Raw genomic sequence first — 24,649 nt, 5'->3', positions numbered from 1 at the left:
CTCTCTCTCTCTCTCTCTCTCTCTCTCTCTCGCAAGCGAAGGTGCGTGGAGTTTTGGCTGCTAGGCAACGTTCAAGATGAGAGGTCGGCTATGTAATTGAAGTTTCAGCAGATGTTATCTGGGCAAAAGTATCAAGACCGGTAGCTCAGGGTCAATTAATATACCCTTACAGCCGTTGGTGTGAGCTCGTACTCAGCTGTGAGAGCAAATCATACGAGTCTTAGCAACGCCATTAGCCATCCTATCGCTGTTAAAGATCGAAGGTAGTTGCCCTCCGTACACCATATAATTTCGACGTAATCGTGCCTTCAACAGTTGTAACATAGTGCAGCTGACGTCACTGTATCTAAAAGATATTTGCATTACTAACCTGAGAGAGATCTCAACTGGAGGCTTCACGTGATCAATCTTGTCGGCTTCTCACGACAGAGGGGGGATTATGTGTACGATTAATGCTGATATGCGTTCCAGCAAACCAATTACAAATAAACATAACGATGAAAGACCAGTAAAGATTTGTTCTCATTTACAGTCTGAAAGCTCACGATCTTCAAATTGCGAAGGGAAATTCGACCATTACTGCCATCGGAATTATCAATTTTTCTATTAATGCGCGAGATTTTAAAGTTTAAGTGTCACTCTGAAGAGAAATTGTTTAATCCCTAAAACATGTTTCTAAGTGAAGGAAGTCCGCGCACACATAATCCGTACATCATTAATCGTAATTACGTCATAATCAACACATTCGGATTATTTCAATTTCATTTTATGCCGAAAATTCGATGCAACATTTATGTACCAAAACATTTTCTGGAACAATTCAGGAAAATTGCAATGGTGTGTCAAGATGCTTTTGGCCGCATTAACTAAGCTTTTAACCAATGAAAGGTACATGACATTTGAAACTGCGCACAACTTTATATTATTTTTATAATAATTTCTGTTTATATTCCAAGAAGAAAAGAGCTTTCAAGAGAAATTACAAAGACATTTTTCTTTTTAATGGTAGCAGCCTTATCAGAAATATAACGCAAACAATACATTCATTTTAAAACACTAAAAGTGTTACTTACCAATAAAAGATGCTAAGTTCTTATTTCTTTTTAAGAATCCATCGTCACCACAAACATTTGGTTTCAATTTAACTCCGAGCAGGTATGTTTTAGATTTGTTCCATCGCAGTTAAGTGAAATCCTAAATTAAAAAATATATATATATATTTAGGTAAGTTTGATCTGTTGACAGGTATTTTATAAAGCTGCTTGGATTAATTTATATCTAAATATGCCTATAAAGTTAAAATCATTATATGAAGATTTAGCTAAAATCATTCTAATTTTGTTTATTATTAACCAAACGATCCGGTTATATTTGGTTGGTATATTTGGCTTTTAATGGCGCCAACTGACATGTTTTTTGCTATTAACCTATAAACGATATGCGCAAAATACAACTATGTTTAAGCAAGGCTAAAAGGATGGATATTTAAGCAAGAATGAACATGTCAAAGTATTCTAATAAGAACGTACCTTAAAAGACAATTTACGGAACTTGCACATGGATAGGCTTCATGTAATCTTGAGACTGATGACCCTACGCTCTCCTCCTGAGATCGGCTAACTACAGCAGCACTTGAAGAGGACTTTAGAAATGACTGTTCACTGATGGGAATCGAAACTCAGAACGAGTGACAGAGTTACAAACATCAGATGTCCGGTTTTCCAAACGGTACTCCGTTACCAGCTTTGCTCTTTGGAGAACCGAGACATTTGATGATTACACATCAAAGTTTAAATTTAAATGTAAAAATCTGCAAGATCATAAATTTTACTATGGTTTACAGAATTTCGTTGCTTCACTTCCAAATTGCAAGCATACAGTTCTTATCTCATCCCATACACACAGCTTTTCCAAATGGTTCCCTAAGTAAATCCCGCATTTCTGAAGAAATGCAGGATTTGTAGCAAAAAATATTTAGGACCCTAATTCTTCATTCCATTAATTTGGTCAAAAAAACCACAATACTTCTGGATCTTCAACTCCGTTCTCGTTCATAATACATCTAAATTAGATTATTCGGCACTTAAACTTACAATACTTATTATTTTTCTTTTACAACCAAACTTAATAATTACTATAATTAAAGAAAATCTTGTTTCTGCTTCTGGTACATTTTCATTGGACTCAACTACATCTTTGGATTCCAATTAGAACTTTCGAATGGAATGATTTATTAGATGAGTATTATTACACTGGCTACATTTTCCAGCTACCCAGTTGTCAATAATCAACGAATCATCACCATTGATGCTGTCATAACATGTATCCTTAGCGCATTATTTACCAATGTGCTGATATTTCTCAGTGACTTCGTGGCACTACCAAACTGTGTTGACAGAGTGCTGTTGCCCTTGAGCCAACTAACTATTTCCTAAACAGGAACACGTGTTTAATAATTAAATAAGTTTGATCGATTGGATGTCCACCTCCTCGTGCACCTGTATCATTCAGTGCAACAGCAAACAAGAACGTCCCTTCCTAGTGTACATCTCTATTTGTAATTCATACGTACCTGAGCATAATCCCAAACAAGAATTTATTATTCACTCTGCTCTGTTTTATCTTTAGCTATTATTGCCCCCCCCCCCCCGACTTGCCCGCAAAATCACCACATCGTACACACTGTAGGGCTAAACAGGCGATTTTTTTCCCCTTAACCGTTAAGAATTATATAAGCAAATCTAAGTTTCGCGGAATATGTATATTTAATGATGCAGTTCTCATCCCCGTCTACATCACTCTTTGTCCAATGCGCGCATATTAAAATTGCAGGTGAATTGCATACATGACAACTAATTTGAGATCAAGATCAACCATTGTTTTTATGCGTACTATACTCATTACACTGATAAACAAAAGGATATATTTTTTTTGCATGTCATACCTATCAAAGTTTGTTTGTTTGTTTGTTTGTTTTAGTTAGTTGTTGGCGCATCGGCTTCTGTGGCCATAATGCACCTCCCAAGGTTTTTGCAGTACTTTGATCAAGCCTGAGGCGGGATTCGAACCCGCGACCTTTGGGTTGCCAGGTACGCACTTTACCCACCCGGCTAGCCCGATCGGTACCTATCAAAGTAAGTGAATTTGGAAGTATTTTTGTGCTAATTTCAAACAACTCAGTTTTTGTCCATTGCCCACAGTTTTAACGTGATTTAAGTTTCATACATATATTAATAGGTGACACTAGAAACTTTTTTTTTTTTTTAAAGATGAACTTAGTTGTTATCTTTAACTGATGCTCCTAATTATTTCCTGGTGTATTTCACCTGTGGAAAGTCCCTCCTTAGCGCCCAACAGTAATGCATGGGCTCTCTCTTGCCCTAGTACAGTTCATCTTTTACATTGTGGAAATAGACAGCTCTTAGTTCTGGGAAGAAGCCCAAATGTGAATCCAGAAATGGATCTTTACGGAGGACATATTACATCTCATAACTTCATAGACCTTGAGATGCTCATTGATTATTTCTTGGTAATTTTCAGCCTTGAAATTTTCCAAGAAAATTAAGAACTTTAAGTGAGTTCCATGCAGTTTGTTGAACTTCATTTAACTGTTCTTCAGAGTGTTCATTTGGGGTCTCCACAAATAAGCCTTCTCACTGATTCCTCTTTCCATTTCTCCTTCAGTAAAGAAAATCTGCTCTATTTCGATCCATTTGACAAAATTTTTCATTAAACCAAGTTTAATTAAGCATCGGTGGTTAAAAAAAAAATCCAGGAGTAACCAATGGGTTGTTTGCAACGTTTTTTCTTTCCTGGAATCAATTCTTGACTTTAAGGCCACTTTTTTTTTTTTTTTTTTTTACATAATGTTTTTATGTCCCATTCACAAATAAAGCAGCAATATTTGATATAGCCAAGATCAAAAAATTTGTATGTAAAAGATCAATGACTTTAAGGTCACTACAGATACGCTGAGAAAACTGCACATACTTGATGTAAGTTTCATAGGTTTCCTTCATTTGTACAGCATATGCTAAAGGTACTGATGGTAATGTATTTTCGTTATGGAACAACACTGCTTTTGAGAAATCGATAAATAACCGTCATCCAGCTGGATTGCGAAGGTATCCTAGAGGTTTCCATTAGACTATTTATATCACTGCACTCCGAGGAGTGAAATTTCGTCTGTGATTTCAAAATTAGCTCACCACATATATAACAAAAACTATTAGTACGATTGATACATTTACGAGGCATCTTAGGTTGTAAATTCACAGCAACATTCAAAAAGTATAACACTGCAAGAAAGGGATTAACACAAATGACCTTAACCAAGTGAGAGAACAGTACTCTATGGAAATAAGCAATATTACGTCAGGTGTGAATTTGTTTGAACAGCCGTCTGCTAGAAGTATAGAGGTGTCAGGGAAGGTGTGATCATGCCTTATTTGAACCACACATTCGCTTAGAACAAACCTTCTTCAAACATTCATTTTGTAAAACCACATGCTATTAATATTTCTGTTTTATTTATATCAAAATCTGTGTCACATAAAAATTGTGCGTGATAAAGAAAGCCTGTTTGCTTTTTTTTGAATTCAGTAACAAAAAATATATTATGATTAGCAAGAAATGTTCCTGTGACAAATGTGTGTTGACCTGTGTTATTAACAACGCTTCAATCTAATTCAAATGCGAGACAAGGACCCACCATTTAAGGGCAGTCTAGTATATATAAAGAGATACATAATTTTAACAAAGTCGTCGTAAGAGGGACCCACTGTGTTTGAAACCGGCTTCCGGTACCTTAATATCAATCCTGATTCAGGAGAACGCGGAATGGATTTCATCACAATAAGGTCAGATTTATGATATTAAAGGAGATAGTATGAATCAGAGCTGTAATACTCAATATGTTCTACGTTGATAATAATATTAGTAAATTAATAAGAGGAGTTTACCTCAATATAGTACGTGGAACACTTCCGTATGATACCCTCCAGAAATTAAAACGGAAAAAACGAAAAAATCGACAACTTACCGGTACATTAAAGTAAAATATAAATAATTAAAGTAAAATATAAATAATTAAATAATCAATTTAACACAATTCAAAATCAATTCAAAACCATTAAAATTCAAATTAACGCAATTAAAAGAATCTAACGAAAATATTCAAAACGATTTTCCTTCCTGAAGCTGACAATGCTTTTCGACCGACTGTCGTGATCACAGGAATGAAAATTACCGAATCAGGCTAAACCTGCAACTTAAATAGTGATTATGTGTCTTCGCGCATGCGCGTAAAGGTCCACGCATCGGAGATCAAATATGGCCGCCGAACATTAACAGAATTCTCGTGTAATTTAATTTCAACGGTTTCTGCAATTAATAGTCGTGTATAATTACGTTGAACGTTAAGTATTTTGGCCTCGTTAAATAAAAAAGTATGTTTTTCGTTAATGGCATGAAAGGCTAATTCTGACGCTGCTGAACGAGAAGCACGAACAGAGGCTTCGTGTTGATTTACACGGATATTAAGAGAAAACCGCGTGGAACCCTGATAAGACGAGTCGCAATCACCGCAAGAAATGTTGTATACTAGATCATTAATTTGTGTTGCGAACGCCGAAAGAACCGAGCGATTGTTCAGTATAGTGTGTAACTTCCGTATAGGCCTAGCTATAATTTTAAATTCGGTATCTTTAAAGAATCTGTTAAGCTGTTTGTGCCACTGTTCAACATATGGGACAGAAATAAAGTATTTTTTGATATTACTATTGTTGATTGGTGCAGTATTTTGTATCCTATCCTTAGCTTGTACCCTAATTCGATTTATTGTGTTAATGGGATAACCCCTGTTCAAGAATCTGCTAGTTAATATTTGTATTTCTGAGTCTAAAGCAGAATCCGTCGTTGAATATTTATAGGCATTTAGAAATTGATTAAAGATAATCGATCTTTTGTAGGTGAACGGGTGGTAGCTATTATAATGTAGAAGCATACCGGTGTTTGTGGGTTTTCGATAGATGCTAAATTGTATTTTGTTCGAGTCCCGGGTAAGCGTGAAATTTAGAAAGTTTAATGACTTAGTATCCGTATCTTCCCTTTCCAGTGTAAATTTGAGTCTAGAATGAATATTGTTAAGCGAATGTAAAATATCTTGGATAGTACTACTATCGGTAATAACTAGAACATCGTCTAAATACCTCCCATAGTATGTGATACGGGGACGAAAAGGTGTCAAATGTATCTGCTCAATCGTTGAGAGATAGATCTCTGACATTAAGCCACTCAGGCTCAAACCCATTGGTAATCCAAAAATTTGTTTGTACACCTTGTCTCGAAAGGTGATGTAGTTAGCCTCAACTAATAGTTTAATTAAGTGAAAAATCTCCTTTATAGGCAGCTTCGTATAATTAATCGGTGTCGAGTTTTTATTTAACATATCCCAAATAATATCTAATGTGTATTCAACGTTTACATTCGTATATAATGATGTAACATCTAATGAGAATAAATTGTCATTGTCGCCGAGTCTACAGTTGAGGCTAGTTGAGGCTAACTACATCACCTTTCGAGACAAGGTGTACAAACAAATTTTTGGATTACCAATGGGTTTGAGCCTGAGTGGCTTAATGTCAGAGATCTATCTCTCAACGATTGAGCAGATACATTTGACACCTTTTCGTCCCCGTATCACATACTATGGGAGGTATTTAGACGATGTTCTAGTTATTACCGATAGTAGTACTATCCAAGATATTTTACATTCGCTTAACAATATTCATTCTAGACTCAAATTTACACTGGAAAGGGAAGATACGGATACTAAGTCATTAAACTTTCTAAATTTCACGCTTACCCGGGACTCGAACAAAATACAATTTAGCATCTATCGAAAACCCACAAACACCGGTATGCTTCTACATTATAATAGCTACCACCCGTTCACCTACAAAAGATCGATTATCTTTAATCAATTTCTAAATGCCTATAAATATTCAACGACGGATTCTGCTTTAGACTCAGAAATACAAATATTAACTAGCAGATTCTTGAACAGGGGTTATCCCATTAACACAATAAATCGAATTAGGGTACAAGCTAAGGATAGGATACAAAATACTGCACCAATCAACAATAGTAATATCAAAAAATACTTTATTTCTGTCCCATATGTTGAACAGTGGCACAAACAGCTTAACAGATTCTTTAAAGATACCGAATTTAAAATTATAGCTAGGCCTATACGGAAGTTACACACTATACTGAACAATCGCTCGGTTCTTTCGGCGTTCGCAACACAAATTAATGATCTAGTATACAACATTTCTTGCGGTGATTGCGACTCGTCTTATCAGGGTTCCACGCGGTTTTCTCTTAATATCCGTGTAAATCAACACGAAGCCTCTGTTCGTGCTTCTCGTTCAGCAGCGTCAGAATTAGCCTTTCATGCCATTAACGAAAAACATACTTTTTTATTTAACGAGGCCAAAATACTTAACGTTCAACGTAATTATACACGACTATTAATTGCAGAAACCGTTGAAATTAAATTACACGAGAATTCTGTTAATGTTCGGCGGCCATATTTGATCTCCGATGCGTGGACCTTTACGCGCATGCGCGAAGACACATAATCACTATTTAAGTTGCAGGTTTAGCCTGATTCGGTAATTTTCATTCCTGTGATCACGACAGTCGGTCGAAAAGCATTGTCAGCTTCAGGAAGGAAAATCGTTTTGAATATTTTCGTTAGATTCTTTTAATTGCGTTAATTTGAATTTTAATGGTTTTGAATTGATTTTGAATTGTGTTAAATTGATTATTTAATTATTTATATTTTACTTTAATTATTTATATTTTACTTTAATGTACCGGTAAGTTGTCGATTTTTTCGTTTTTTCCGTTTTAATTTCTGGAGGGTATCATACGGAAGTGTTCCACGTACTATATTGAGGTAAACTCCTCTTATTAATTTACTAATATTATTATCAACGTAGAACATATTGAGTATTACAGCTCTGATTCATACTATCTAATTAATTTTCAAACTCTTATTGACTATTTCATTCACTTCCTGTCTCTCCAGTAGTATACAATCGATACACACAATTATGGGAGATTTTTTGAATGGCTTGGTACAAAATTACATTAAATCTACACTAAGGTACTCGGCCCAAAGTTACCATATTTCTTTCCTAAAATATTGCCTTCAAAACAACATCGTTCCGAAGTTTGCCAGGGTAAATTTAAATCAAAAAATTTCAGGCATAAAACAACTATCACTGGCGACATCACGTAATATTGTTAAGCTTGCCTTAAAATCTCGATATTCGGATAAACAAAAATACCTTTCCCAGGTTAGGAAGCTTCGCGATAAAATAAAAAATTATCTACATCCGAACGATTGGTCTGTATTGAAGACCTCCATAGATTTGCGACGGGAAGCACAAGCCTCAGAAATAAAAAACAGACACGTTAATAAGTTGCAAACATTATCGAATAGTTCAAGACACGTTCATGCGAATTCTAACACATTGTCGCGAGCTTGCGACCAAGTTCACACGAGTTGGGTGACATCCCCCCCACAGACACATAACGCACTACCACAGAATATGTCGGCTAGTTCACGAACACCCCCTCACCCAGTATCCAACGAACCGACATATCAACAGGTTACAAATCTTTCCTCGTGTACACTATCGCAGGACCAGATTTCACTTTTATCCAAAGGATTAAATTATAATTTACCACCTCGAAAGCTGCCAAAAAAACAATGCGTAATTGATTTTGAATTTGGACTTCGTAGTGTTCCACAAAAAGATGTATTTATTCAACAAGTTAACCAAGTAGTGAATAACATAAAAGAAACACGACTTCCTAAATTGAATACACATGACAGTTCAGCTTTACGAGAACTTCGAGAAAATAAGGACATTATTATACAGAGGGCAGATAAAGGAGATACAGTGGTAATACTAGATAAACATGATTATATTAATAAGTTAGATTCAGTTGTATCTGATAGCTCCACTTATTGTGAAGTGGACCCGACACTGTTTACCAATTTGGTAAATCAATACAATAAAACGTTAACCACATATCGTAAAAACGACTACATTACTATGGTTCAGTTGAAGGAATTGAAGTCCAGAACATACAATATTCCTGCACTTTTTGGTCAGGTAAAATTACACAAGCCTGGATTTCCGATTCGACCTATTGTTTCCTACAGGAACTCGGCATTTTCAGCCTTAGCCACACATGTATATAACATTATAAAACCTTTTAGACAGGTTATACAATTTGGGATTAAGAATTACGATACATTATTTAATAATCTTAAAGACTGTAGACTCGGCGACAATGACAATTTATTCTCATTAGATGTTACATCATTATATACGAATGTAAACGTTGAATACACATTAGATATTATTTGGGATATGTTAAATAAAAACTCGACACCGATTAATTATACGAAGCTGCCTATAAAGGAGATTTTTCACTTAATTAAACTATTAGTTGAGGCTAACTACATCACCTTTCGAGACAAGGTGTACAAACAAATTTTTGGATTACCAATGGGTTTGAGCCTGAGTGGCTTAATGTCAGAGATCTATCTCTCAACGATTGAGCAGATACATTTGACACCTTTTCGTCCCCGTATCACATACTATGGGAGGTATTTAGACGATGTTCTAGTTATTACCGATAGTAGTACTATCCAAGATATTTTACATTCGCTTAACAATATTCATTCTAGACTCAAATTTACACTGGAAAGGGAAGATACGGATACTAAGTCATTAAACTTTCTAAATTTCACGCTTACCCGGGACTCGAACAAAATACAATTTAGCATCTATCGAAAACCCACAAACACCGGTATGCTTCTACATTATAATAGCTACCACCCGTTCACCTACAAAAGATCGATTATCTTTAATCAATTTCTAAATGCCTATAAATATTCAACGACGGATTCTGCTTTAGACTCAGAAATACAAATATTAACTAGCAGATTCTTGAACAGGGGTTATCCCATTAACACAATAAATCGAATTAGGGTACAAGCTAAGGATAGGATACAAAATACTGCACCAATCAACAATAGTAATATCAAAAAATACTTTATTTCTGTCCCATATGTTGAACAGTGGCACAAACAGCTTAACAGATTCTTTAAAGATACCGAATTTAAAATTATAGCTAGGCCTATACGGAAGTTACACACTATACTGAACAATCGCTCGGTTCTTTCGGCGTTCGCAACACAAATTAATGATCTAGTATACAACATTTCTTGCGGTGATTGCGACTCGTCTTATCAGGGTTCCACGCGGTTTTCTCTTAATATCCGTGTAAATCAACACGAAGCCTCTGTTCGTGCTTCTCGTTCAGCAGCGTCAGAATTAGCCTTTCATGCCATTAACGAAAAACATACTTTTTTATTTAACGAGGCCAAAATACTTAACGTTCAACGTAATTATACACGACTATTAATTGCAGAAACCGTTGAAATTAAATTACACGAGAATTCTGTTAATGTTCGGCGGCCATATTTGATCTCCGATGCGTGGACCTTTACGCGCATGCGCGAAGACACATAATCACTATTTAAGTTGCAGGTTTAGCCTGATTCGGTAATTTTCATTCCTGTGATCACGACAGTCGGTCGAAAAGCATTGTCAGCTTCAGGAAGGAAAATCGTTTTGAATATTTTCGTTAGATTCTTTTAATTGCGTTAATTTGAATTTTAATGGTTTTGAATTGATTTTGAATTGTGTTAAATTGATTATTTAATTATTTATATTTTACTTTAATTATTTATATTTTACTTTAATGTACCGGTAAGTTGTCGATTTTTTCGTTTTTTCCGTTTTAATTTCTGGAGGGTATCATACGGAAGTGTTCCACGTACTATATTGAGGTAAACTCCTCTTATTAATTTACTAATATTATTATCAACGTAGAACATATTGAGTATTACAGCTCTGATTCATACTATCTAATTAATTTTCAAACTCTTATTGACTATTTCATTCACTTCCTGTCTCTCCAGTAGTATACAATCGATACACACAATTATGGGAGATTTTTTGAATGGCTTGGTACAAAATTACATTAAATCTACACTAAGGTACTCGGCCCAAAGTTACCATATTTCTTTCCTAAAATATTGCCTTCAAAACAACATCGTTCCGAAGTTTGCCAGGGTAAATTTAAATCAAAAAATTTCAGGCATAAAACAACTATCACTGGCGACATCACGTAATATTGTTAAGCTTGCCTTAAAATCTCGATATTCGGATAAACAAAAATACCTTTCCCAGGTTAGGAAGCTTCGCGATAAAATAAAAAATTATCTACATCCGAACGATTGGTCTGTATTGAAGACCTCCATAGATTTGCGACGGGAAGCACAAGCCTCAGAAATAAAAAACAGACACGTTAATAAGTTGCAAACATTATCGAATAGTTCAAGACACGTTCATGCGAATTCTAACACATTGTCGCGAGCTTGCGACCAAGTTCACACGAGTTGGGTGACATCCCCCCCACAGACACATAACGCACTACCACAGAATATGTCGGCTAGTTCACGAACACCCCCTCACCCAGTATCCAACGAACCGACATATCAACAGGTTACAAATCTTTCCTCGTGTACACTATCGCAGGACCAGATTTCACTTTTATCCAAAGGATTAAATTATAATTTACCACCTCGAAAGCTGCCAAAAAAACAATGCGTAATTGATTTTGAATTTGGACTTCGTAGTGTTCCACAAAAAGATGTATTTATTCAACAAGTTAACCAAGTAGTGAATAACATAAAAGAAACACGACTTCCTAAATTGAATACACATGACAGTTCAGCTTTACGAGAACTTCGAGAAAATAAGGACATTATTATACAGAGGGCAGATAAAGGAGATACAGTGGTAATACTAGATAAACATGATTATATTAATAAGTTAGATTCAGTTGTATCTGATAGCTCCACTTATTGTGAAGTGGACCCGACACTGTTTACCAATTTGGTAAATCAATACAATAAAACGTTAACCACATATCGTAAAAACGACTACATTACTATGGTTCAGTTGAAGGAATTGAAGTCCAGAACATACAATATTCCTGCACTTTTTGGTCAGGTAAAATTACACAAGCCTGGATTTCCGATTCGACCTATTGTTTCCTACAGGAACTCGGCATTTTCAGCCTTAGCCACACATGTATATAACATTATAAAACCTTTTAGACAGGTTATACAATTTGGGATTAAGAATTACGATACATTATTTAATAATCTTAAAGACTGTAGACTCGGCGACAATGACAATTTATTCTCATTAGATGTTACATCATTATATACGAATGTAAACGTTGAATACACATTAGATATTATTTGGGATATGTTAAATAAAAACTCGACACCGATTAATTATACGAAGCTGCCTATAAAGGAGATTTTTCACTTAATTAAACTATTAGTTGAGGCTAACTACATCACCTTTCGAGACAAGGTGTACAAACAAATTTTTGGATTACCAATGGGTTTGAGCCTGAGTGGCTTAATGTCAGAGATCTATCTCTCAACGATTGAGCAGATACATTTGACACCTTTTCGTCCCCGTATCACATACTATGGGAGGTATTTAGACGATGTTCTAGTTATTACCGATAGTAGTACTATCCAAGATATTTTACATTCGCTTAACAATATTCATTCTAGACTCAAATTTACACTGGAAAGGGAAGATACGGATACTAAGTCATTAAACTTTCTAAATTTCACGCTTACCCGGGACTCGAACAAAATACAATTTAGCATCTATCGAAAACCCACAAACACCGGTATGCTTCTTCATTATAATAGCTACCACCCGCTCACCTACAAAAGATCGATTATCTTTAATCAATTTCTAAATGCCTATAAATATTCAACGACGGATTCTGCTTTAGACTCAGAAATACAAATATTAACTAGCAGATTCTTGAACAGGGGTTATCCCATTAACACAATAAATCGAATTAGGGTACAAGCTAAGGATAGGATACAAAATACTGCACCAATCAACAATAGTAATATCAAAAAATACTTTATTTCTGTCCCATATGTTGAACAGTGGCACAAACAGCTTAACAGATTCTTTAAAGATACCGAATTTAAAATTATAGCTAGGCCTATACGGAAGTTACACTATACTGAACAATCGCTCGGTTCTTTCGGCGTTCGCAACACAAATTAATGATCTAGTATACAACATTTCTTGCGGTGATTGCGACTCGTCTTATCAGGGTTCCACGCGGTTTTCTCTTAATATCCGTGTAAATCAACACGAAGCCTCTGTTCGTGCTTCTCGTTCAGCAGCGTCAGAATTAGCCTTTCATGCCATTAACGAAAAACATACTTTTTTATTTAACGAGGCCAAAATACTTAACGTTCAACGTAATTATACACGACTATTAATTGCAGAAACCGTTGAAATTAAATTACACGAGAATTCTGTTAATGTTCGGCGGCCATATTTGATCTCCGATGCGTGGACCTTTACGCGCATGCGCGAAGACACAATCACTGTTTAAGGTGCAGGTTTAGCCTGATTCGGTAATTTTCATTCCTGTGATCACGACAGTCGGTCGAAAAGCATTGTCAGCTTCAGGAAGGAAAATCGTTTTGAATATTTTCGTTAGATTCTTTTAATTGCGTTAATTTGAATTTTAATGGTTTTGAATTGATTTTGAATTGTGTTAAATTGATTATTTAATTATTTATATTTTACTTTAATTATTTATATTTTACTTTAATGTACCGGTAAGTTGTCGATTTTTTCGTTTTTTCCGTTTTAATTTCTGGAGGGTATCATACGGAAGTGTTCCACGTACTATATTGAGGTAAACTCCTCTTATTAATTTACTGATATTAAAGGAGGAAAAAAGTGGTTTAGCCTCATCAGTCCAAAAATCAAATACAAAATCAGGCTCTTCCGGTTGTCGTAGCTGAACGGTCAATGGGGGGGGGGATAAAGAAGTTCACGCGCTTTGAGTTCAAGCCAGCGTGATTAAATAAGGTAATGTGCTCGTATCTCTAACTTGTGATCTCCTCTGACGTGGTTGTCCCAGAATATAAACAGAAAAGTAAATATAATCCATTTACAATGGCAAACGAAAGCACTGTTGCTAAAATAATAAAAACTGTTGCCAAAATAGTAATTTTAGTTCCTTTTTTTTTCAATTGAAAACGATTTCCCTAATTATAAGAAAAAAAAAAAAAACACTGATTTTTATCAGAAAGGCCATCCGGATTCCAATCACTCTTATCCATTTAACCTTCACTTCGATCCTATCTTCTATCATAAAAGGAACGATAATTAATTTTGTGTAGGTAGTGTCTTGTAGCAAGGGGTCCCTGAAAAAGTAATCATTAATCCCCCCACCCGATTTCTTCTGAAAGCTTTCGGCTTGATCAAACCTGAAGAGCATTTTGACCCAAGGCCGACCGAACCCAACAAAAGTGCCGAGCATTTTATTGACCCCTATCCATACTTAAATTATTTTGAAAACCACCAGTTTCTGTGCCAATCATATGCGCGACCTTTCTATCCAATAATTATCCCAATAATTATTGTGGAAGACACTTCCTGACAGTTTTGTCATTTCAACTACACCTTTCCTAAAGATAACCACAAACATTAAAAAAAAAAAATAGTTCACGTCAATTTAGTTTAGATCAATCATTTTCTTCCGGTTTTTAATTACAAATCCGCTAAAAGATTATTATCCTATTCCACCTTACACCAGTTAACTTTTCCCTTTAAATCTTTCTTCTAAAGTACAAAATCTTAACAAGAACATAATCAATATGCGCCATATTTGCTGATAGAAACAGATGATTTTTAAGAAATCTATAAAACCACCGGTTTACTAGTTAATAAAATGTAACGTAAAGCCACTTAAACTGGCTTTTTGGTTATGACCTTTTTAGGCAGCCACTAGAAATCCTTTAAGAAATTCACACAGCAAATGACAGAGCGGTGATTCAAAACTGTCTCTCCACAGTTACTTTCACGGATATATATATATTTATATATTTTCTGTAACTAATCATAAAAGAAAATTTTACTTTTGATCGCCTGATACTAAGATATATGAACACATTCCATGCAACTTTTTCAGCTTTCGTTTTGCTGAAAACACCTATTCATGCAGTTAACTAACTGATCTCAGGGAAGTCTATCTTAAGATTTCTCTGCAGTTTTAAGCATCATTGAGATTTCAACCAGTGGAGAACTGTAATACATTTGCTACGATTCGGAAACGTCTACCCATTCTGAATACTTATGAAGATAAGACAGATCATTCGAGGGAAAGCTTTTCACTAATGATGTAGCTTCAAAGTACGAAAGCCTTGTAATAAAAAGTAATCGTAACCGAAGGAAACCACAGTTGACTGTAAGAAAATGGAATGATTAATTGGCCATCTCCTTTACATTAATTACAGCAAAGCTAAGCCAATTAACTTCAAATGTAATTTTACAGACTTGAAGTTTGTGCTTTGAATCAAACCTTTTCAAAATTTATGAAACCAATGGAAACAACTTTCGCGATAGTTTTCTGAGCCAGTTTCTCTTTTGGCTTCGGAAAAATAACTACTTCAGTGCAACACACACAAATATTAACTACCAGTACTAAGGAACCGAAAGATTCGATATGCAAATTAAGTGAAGACAATACAAGTAACAATTTCCATCTTTATCAGTTTTCTAGAGGTCAAAAAGGTTCAACGTAGTTAAGGGGAGTATTTCCCCAAATTCCTTAAGTTTCTAAGTGCTCATTTGTCGAATTACCCAGTCGGAACAGAGTTGGTAAAATGGCTTCCCACTATCTCCATGGTAAAGAAATCTTTCTCTATTAAAATTTCTCTCTCTCTCTCTCTCTCTCTCTCGCTCTCTCTCTCTCTCTCTCTCTCGCTCTCTCTCTCTCTCTCTCTCTCGCTCTCTCTCTCTCTCTCTCTGTATGTGTGTGTAATCTTCAGCACTGAGGTCTTCCATCACAGCTAATAACACAGAATTCATTTAAGCTAACGAATGACGCCCTGGAACACAGTTACCAAGCAGCATAGGAAGGCGTGGCTACAACCACGCATTTGCAACTCCCAAGCAGATTAAAGCGCAAAATTGAACGTTGTCAAAGACGGTGCTGTCAGCCTTAATCACCATCAATAACACAAAGTCTGGGCGCCAGTACAATTCGCTGATCGTACTAAAGATGATGGTGACCTAAACACTTTGTGTCTCATGAAGGCAGGATTTGTCACAAACTCCCTGCACAGCACAGTCACTGTGCAAAGTTAAAGCTCTTTGTTCCCTGTGTACAACTTAACAATGAAGTATAATGGCTCATTAAATTCCTTAACTACTTGAAGACGGCTTATAAATGGTAAATAGTTCCAGGATGGAATGCAGCTTGATTTGAAGATAAGGAGTTCCCTCCACGAAAGTAATTAATTACCAAAGAAAAGAAAGGACTTCTTTGGGGGCAGGAGATTTCCTTAGCAGTAAACTTTTCCATTGATATCTTTTAATTTAAACGATAATTGGATTAGAAGGGAAAAGCGGCAAGTTGATTACGAACTGGACTAAATCACTATACTGGAATGTAGAATATTATTTTACTTAGATATGGATGTGCAACTTCAATCGGATGAACTAATGAATGAGGCGGAGAGTTCTGCAAAAATTGCAAGGATCGAAACCGACAGCAAAAAAAAAAAAAAAAAAAAAAAAATTACAAAAGAGAAGCTACTGTTCGATCTTTCAAAATAACGAAAAGGTTCATGAAATTAGGATTAGTAGAGGCATATGATACAAGAAACAAGCCTAAACAGCATCAGCCAAAAAAAAAAAAAAAAATTCATTTCGCCCATCCATTCGCTCCAAAAGTTTGTCCACGTCTTCTATGAATTCATTTTAGCTAACAACTTCCACGACAGATGGAAGTTTCTTTAGCAATTGCCCAAACCCGTCGGCTAAAGGCAAATTTCCGCACGATCGATTCGACAACTGTCTTTCTTCAATTTCCGTTAATTCCCCTCAGGTTTGTAATCTGCGCAGGAGGAAGAATCCCATCAGCATGATGGGATTCTTCAATGGATTGAGCCTGCTCAATCCATTCAAGACCTTATACACCTCAATCAGATCACCTCGCAGGTGCCTAGTCTCCAGACTATGCAATTTGCAGAATTTACGCCTTTCTTCGTAAGAGCACCCTTTGTCCCCCCCTTTCACCAGTCTTGTTGCCCTTCTCTGTACTCGTTCTAACAACTCTACATCCTTCCTAAAATGAGGCTTCCAGATCTGTACGCAGTACTCAAGGTGTGGCCTGACCATTGCCTCATACAAGGGGGATAATCACCTCCTTATCTTTGCTAGCAAAATTGCTGTATATCATTGACAAGACCCCATGACCTGGTCTGGCAGTCTATCTGCACTGCTCAGAAAACTTCATATCTGACTGCACAATTACCCCCAGGTCTCTTTCATTCTCCACTTCCCTGAGAGTAACACCACACAGTTGGTACATTTCTCTGGGGGTTACTTCTACCCATATGCAGTACTTTGCATTTGTCAATGTTAAACTTCAGTTGCCACCTCTCAGCCCATCTGCCCAACTTTTCTAGATCTTGTTGCAGTAGCATACTGTCATTAACAACCCTGCCATCCTTTGTATCATCTGCAAACCTCGACATTAAGATTTATATACCTTCATCAATATCACTGATAAATATACAAAACAACGGGCCCAACACCGAACCCAGGGGGTACACCTCTAATAATATTAGTTCACGAAGAGCAGTGTCCATTGATTAACAATCAGTCTTCTTCCATTCAACCATCCTTTTATCCATTGTGGCAACTTGCAGTTAATGCCATACTGCTCCAATTTGTACGGTAATCTTCCATGTGCAAGAGTATCAAAATCTTTCCTGAAATCCAAGTATATGATATCAAAATTATTTCTTGCATCCAGTTCCTTTTGTGACTACGCCAGACAAGACTTCCCCTTAACAAACCCATACTGTGTCTAAATTATTACTGCAGTCTTGTCTAAACAGAAAATTTATTATTTATTAGATGATTCTGCAATGCTTCTTTAACCAGCAATTCCATTATTTCCCCCGGAACAGAAGTTAAACTAACAGGTCTGTAATTACTCGTCACCCCCTTTCTGAATTGGGGATACATTTGCACTTTACAGTCCGATGGGACCTCCCGAGTCCATTGAAATGTAATAGATATGATCACTTTGCTAGAAAATATCCGCCTATCGTGAGGATCTCGTTGCTCACACAGAATGCACGTATTATAAAGGTGATGAGCCCCTGTTTTTCCTTCAGATAGCACCTGAAATTAAGTAACAATTAAATACAGTAATCCAACACGTTAAGAATCCTCAGAAGTACATGGCAAAGCAATTCCAGAAAACTCAAATTTCAATCTGTGCTACTATAAAATTTAGACTTAATTCAAATTCTTAAACACTTCGGCTTAGGTTATGGAAAGGAGAACAGGATTCCTATCCCTGGTGGCCCGTAGGCACTTGCCGACTCTGCCTATTAGTAGACATGACCGTTTCAAAGAGCAAGGATTATCCATGCTTTTAGAATTGCCATTATTTGTAGACCCAAAAGTGCGAAAGCTTTTCGACTGACCTTGCTAACTTAGTGATGAGCTACACAAGTACTTTCCAAATTTAAGTTAATCGGCTAACCAGTTCTCAACGACAACCTGTTCTTTTGTATGTTTTAATAATCAAAAGATTGCTCAATGTGGCGAAACGCTAATATTTTCCTGCACTCAATGATTCCATCGATTAATATCGTGTGACCAATAGTTTAATAGTAAGGGATCTTTTAGCATTCTTAAATCCAAATAATCCCATAGAAGAATAAAACACCGCTTCCAATTGGTAACCCAAATAGAAGGATCTTTTCTAAAAATATTAGATTTTTCGGTATGTTTCAAGTTTCGAATATACCGAAAACAGATATAAAAGTATAGATTTAGTATAGATTTATTGCTGTATTTTTTTTATTTATTTAAAGAAAGGTCTAATAAACAGGACGAAAAAAAATATGATTCCAGTACAGCAAAGTGACGACGACAAACAGGAAAAATTCTGTGTGGTAGAATTCCCTCTTATGTTCAGAATAATTCTACGGCAATGCCAAACCTATAGTTTTTCTGACTATAGTATCTAGTAAGAAACCAATTCGAGATTATTCAGAGTGGTTTTGGTAAATTCTCGTTATTAATTTTTCTTAGGCACAGAGTCCACAATAATCGCCACCAAGTCCATACGATATTGGATTTCAACCTTCATAACTGCTGAATACACTGTATAATGATTGACCTTCTCCTTATGCACTAAATATAAAAGATTCCTCAAATAACTTGGACAGCAAAAGACCCAAATTTCAACCAAATCAATCAAGACTTCTTGAGTACCATCAGTTCATTAGACTACAGTAGCTAACTAAGCTGAAATCCAGGACAGCTTGAAAAGTGGAGCAATCAAGCTTGCCGAGAAAATGTGCCCGTCATTACCTGTCCAGTAAATGCAATGTAGTTGTATCAGCTCGTCAGTGGTGATTGCTGTAATAAATTAACCACAGAGCGCAGTTTCTGTAGTTACATTATGCTGGCAACATAATCTTGACAAAAGACGAACTGTATAGTGTTCCAAGAAACATCATAATTGTCTCAAACAAACATCGTAATATGTTTTTGATCTTAAATATTTAAACTGGTAGACGAATTAGAAATATTAACAAAGTGTTCCATGGTTATTTGTTGCACGTTCTAAAATATCTGAAGGAATAAAACTTCCTTTCCTTGCTTAAATATCTTCTTCTTTAGTCCGTCAACACGCAGAAATGTGCACATAATTAAAATATCCGTCTATGCAACTGCAAGGCCGAGAGTGAAAACAAGTATAAAATGCTCCAATGAGAACATAAGAAATGGCAGCTGGAAAAGATTAGCATTAAAGCTAATTCATCATGACAAAGAGAAGGACAAAAGACAGCTCAACTTGTTCGAAAAAATATATACAAGTTATAACATGGTGGATAGCTTAAGAAGAGTGTAAAAAATTTGAAAATCAGTTGGGAGAAACATGTACGCATACATTACCAAAAGTAAAGACCGGGTTGTTTACGTTGGTGTAAGGGAGGGCGACTAAGGCCAACAGGAGTGTCGTAAATGTTAAGACTGAATTAAAGTCTTTGAAGGATCGTAAACCGGAACATCTCCACAACACCTGAGAGTTAACACACTGGCCCATGATGAGTTAGTTACAGCAAATAAAAAATGTAATCGGGATATTGTGTGTTACCCAAATACACGACGGCATACGTCAGAGGGTTATTTAGAATTAGTTAATTGACAAGAATATTAGCATTGACTGTATTTAACAGTCACGTGTATTGACCAAAGGTGAAATCCAATGCCCAGTGGTCATCGCGCGATGACCACTGGGCTAGCATGAAAGACCAAAAATTTTCACGTCGTACTGTTCCTTGAATATAAACACACATCGACTACAAACACTTCTAAGATTGGTATCACAAATTATATCAATCTTCGAAGATTGGCATCATTTAGGAATTTCACTGAAGTTTTGTATGCCTTAAATGCGCCTCCGGTTGTCATAACTTTTGACGAACACTGTGAATGTAGACATTACGACCGCACGAGGCCCATGTGTTTAATGCCCTTGTTCTAGAGTTAATACTGGACAAGTTACAATCATTGAATATCCAAACAAACAAAATAGTGGTAATGAAAATACCACAGGATAACTACTCTAGAAGAGTCAAACACTACAAAGTAATTGTTAAAAGTGAAATAAAATCACAACTCCAGTTATGCTAAGTTTAGATGAAAGGAACTTGATTCCACAATAAAAACAGTTACCAAGGCTGCAACGATGGAGCAGTCCTCCGCATTCCCAAGTCTCATTAACAGTAAGGATCACCGAAGGCACAAGAATTCTGGAAGTAGTTTTTCACCTGTTTCCCCACTCGCGTGTCCAACTTATTTTTAATGTTCCTTCCTATATTTCATGACAGTGGCTTTAAAAGTGACTCATCACAATGGTGAACTCCGGCAGTGTGCGTTTGTGTGTCTTCGCTGATTTGTGCGTAAACAACGCTCTTTCTCATTACAACCCATCAAGAACTAAAACTTCAGAACGGCAAGAGTTACAACTATCGATGCATGACCGTGGCGTTTTGCTTCTTTGTCTGCAACAGAGTCAGCTCGGCGCCTAGAACGCTCTATTTCTGTCCGATCCTTTACAAGTCATCATCAATAACTGTTTAGTGCTTCTGCCAACTTCGATTTCTTATTCTTCCACCCACCAGATAATGTATGGCTCGTTCGAAATGTACTTTTTCTCTTGTTTCCGAGACTTTGACTCATCCAGTTGTTTAAATGGAAAATATTTACTTGATTGTCTCTATTTCGGGTCGTAATATTTTGCTTCTTTGGCCGTGTTCTTCTCACACACACACCAAAGAACTCTCTTATTCGATGTGTTTTAAGGCGCACGTTCTTAAAGTAGACAGTGAAGATTAATGGCTTTTCTGACTCTTTTCTCAAACCAGTCCTCCCGTGTTGGTGAGGTATTCGAAGTGTGCGCGTGGCATTTCAATTGGCTTCATTTTCACGGCATTAATGGCATAAACAATTAGAACAGGGGAGAAAAATCTCAGGGTGGTTCTAAAATCTAGCGTAAAATAGCAACGTTCCGGCACCACGCGTTACGATAATCCCCTCTATAATCGATATCGGAGTCGCTTCGGTCCCCCACGGGTTTGTAGCTTAATTCGTGAAGTATGCATGGGCAACGTTGATTTGGGGGAAAGGCTGAGCCGCTGTCTCGCCTACGCAAGAGGCGACCGTGAGAGAAAGCACACGAGGGACACGAAGTCTCCACAAACCGTCGCGGTTACCATGGCAACGTGGACAAAGGGGGATTGGGAGAGGGGGGGCACAATGCCTGCCCGAGTAATTGCACGCAGTGCTTTCTAGAAAAGGAAAAAGGGAGAATAAAGCACGTAAGCAGTACTGGCATACCGGCAGTGAAAATCCTTCACACTTTAAGAGGTAATTTATAATTAGTGATATTTCTTTGTCGCCATTTAACACGTTCAAGAAAAGGACATTAAGTCACTTTAACTACAGCCGATAAAGAGAGAAGGGAAAAGATTTTTCAACCGCGTCTGGTCTTTCCATTATTTAAACCCCAGGCAAGGAGTGTTTCAGCCCACCGGCTGGATTCTGCCCATTTCTTCATGATCATGCTAGTGACCATGTAGGCAGCTTTAAGCGTTATTGTTCCTCATCCCCAACTGCGTTTAAAACTAGCATGTCAAAATATAGTTTCGCACTGAGTTCTGAATTGTCCGTTTTTAGTAATACTGTAATAGATTTTTCTGAATTGCTTTCTTATGATGTTCTAATTATCTCCACTATTTGACAATTGTATTAAAAGAAAGTCATCCATGTAGTATAATGATAACGTACGATTTTTGACGTTAAAAACGTTCTTACTGGCGTTATTCCAAAAAGTTTGTAACGAAAAACCGCCATGCAAAAAGCGTTACGGAAGTGACGTCATCTTCAACTTCCACCAGAAGCGAATTGTTGTAACTTGTATTGTTGCAATCATACTTGCATGATGACAAAAATTTATCTTCTACCGGACCAAATTTAATGAAATTTTGCACGGAGCTTCATCTTAGCTCTATACTAGAGGGGGGGGGACTTTCAAACCTCTGAAAATTGCAGTAGTTTTTCAAGGATAGTGGAAAATATGAACATGTGATCAAGGAAATTTTCTCACGTAATAAGCGAGATAATGTGGACGTCGGAAAGCTAAGGAACAGAAACAGAAATATTAAGGTTTTAAGATAAAAAAAAAAAAAAAAAAAAATCCCTTTCGGAAACCGAGAAATGCGTTAATTCGAAAGCATCTGGTTTCAAGTCACCTGTTGTTTTCATATTGAATGAAATTTTTTTCTTTACAATTAAACTCTGAGGCTGGGAAAGAGTTCTGCACATTTATGAAAACATTCTTCAACTTGGAAGTGTCATCAGATCTTTCGATAAATACTACACGTAATGGAACAACTATAGATGGTGTATTTAGTCGTGAACTCTTCAATGTAGAAATTATATATCCTACTTCATCACAGAATACTTTCAGTAACCGATATGTAATTATTATTGATAAAATAAAAATATCGTTGTATTATTATGCATGAATTTTATTAATATCTGAAAATTAAAACGTTTTTAACGCCTGCCGATGACTCTTAAATGTAAAACACATTAAATATTCTGCCAGCAGGACACATTATGTACCTGTTACAGAATTTTATTTTTATTGTATTTAATTATTAAATGTAAATAAAATCTAATTAAATATAAATGCTGATCAACAGATCAGATCCCATTTTGAAAACCATAATTAGTGGAAAAGGAATTGTTCTTAACAACTTAAGATTTTTTCCAATTAGGCCCCTGCTCCATCTCACGTCAAACCCGGTTCTGTAAGGCTAATCTGGTTATTTGGAACGATCGTGATAATGTTCACACATATTTCTCTAAAATGGCATGGCTCACCGATGTGAAGTGTTTCGGCTACTGAGAGTGAAGCCCATGAACCATGCACTCAATTCACGATGCTAACATAGCAACAGCTAATAGTTAAAACGCAATTAACTAAATATTACGCCTAAAAATGAAGTGAAATGGATTACCTTGACGGACTTCAAATCATTAGCAGTCATTAGATATTTCCGGTTTCGAGATTAACAGTTCGGTATGCATTATCCCGACTGATACGCACGAATAGCATCGTGTTAATTAACAGAAATTAACCAATCATGGATGACAGATGTGATTACTCAGCAAACTTGTGAGAATGGAGTCTGTCACATATGTTGATCTGAGAGCCACACGCTCTACGGTCAGAAATGTTATCTCTAAATGGCAACGTGAGAACTATTCTCCCTTACCGCATCCAGCCAAGCATCACATACCCACTACCTGCTTGCAACAACTGGTATCCTAATAGCAAGAATACAATGAAATTACTACTGTGGCTATTCCAGCATTTTATCATTGGAGGAGTCTCCTTTTTGGCCTACCTCATCTAATTAGGGTCATCTTAAAACGAGGATCAGTTAAATTCACTTCTTACATTTGATAGCGCTATCTAACCAGTAGAACATCAATATTACAAGGGCTGCCGTAGCCGACTGGTTAAGTTCAAAGATCCACAAGTGACCATTAAATATGGCGATGTTCTTGTACATCCTCTCTCTCTCTCGTGAACTCTTGACCTTATATGGTCGTCCCTAATTATAAATAGAACATTTCTTTATTCATCAAGGCAAACTGCCATCGCACTGCACAGATTTTGTTTTTTTTTATGGAGCAAAAACAACTACGGTTATAATGTCACAAATTTCAAAAAGGTCGAGATTTTGGCAACTTTTAAAAAGATTACATATCTACATCAATAAATAAAAAATCAGTACAGTAGTAATGCAAGTTGTCTA

General features: G+C 36.3%; 1 protein-coding gene across 11 annotated transcripts in view; it reads right to left on the bottom strand.

Annotated features, from left to right (window-relative positions):
• The window catches only part of LOC150091249 (tyrosine-protein phosphatase Lar-like), a 1,641,114-nt gene that overhangs the window by 1,277,462 nt on the left and 339,003 nt on the right, over nt 1-24,649 (bottom strand). For all 11 annotated transcript variants that reach the window (XM_090374921.1, XM_090374965.1, XM_090374991.1 and 8 more), the window contains one exon: nt 1,074-1,194. The gene's annotated coding sequence lies outside the window, so the exon portion shown is untranslated. The remainder of the gene's footprint in view (nt 1-1,073; nt 1,195-24,649) is intronic.

Source organism: Mastigoproctus giganteus, chromosome 1 (genome assembly GCF_048544385.1).
Source record: "Mastigoproctus giganteus isolate SK-2022 chromosome 1, ASM4854438v1, whole genome shotgun sequence".
Lineage (NCBI taxonomy): Eukaryota > Metazoa > Arthropoda > Arachnida > Uropygi > Thelyphonidae > Mastigoproctus > Mastigoproctus giganteus.
Note: the sequence above shows the minus strand (reverse complement) of the source record. Positions and strands in the feature narration are given on the sequence as shown.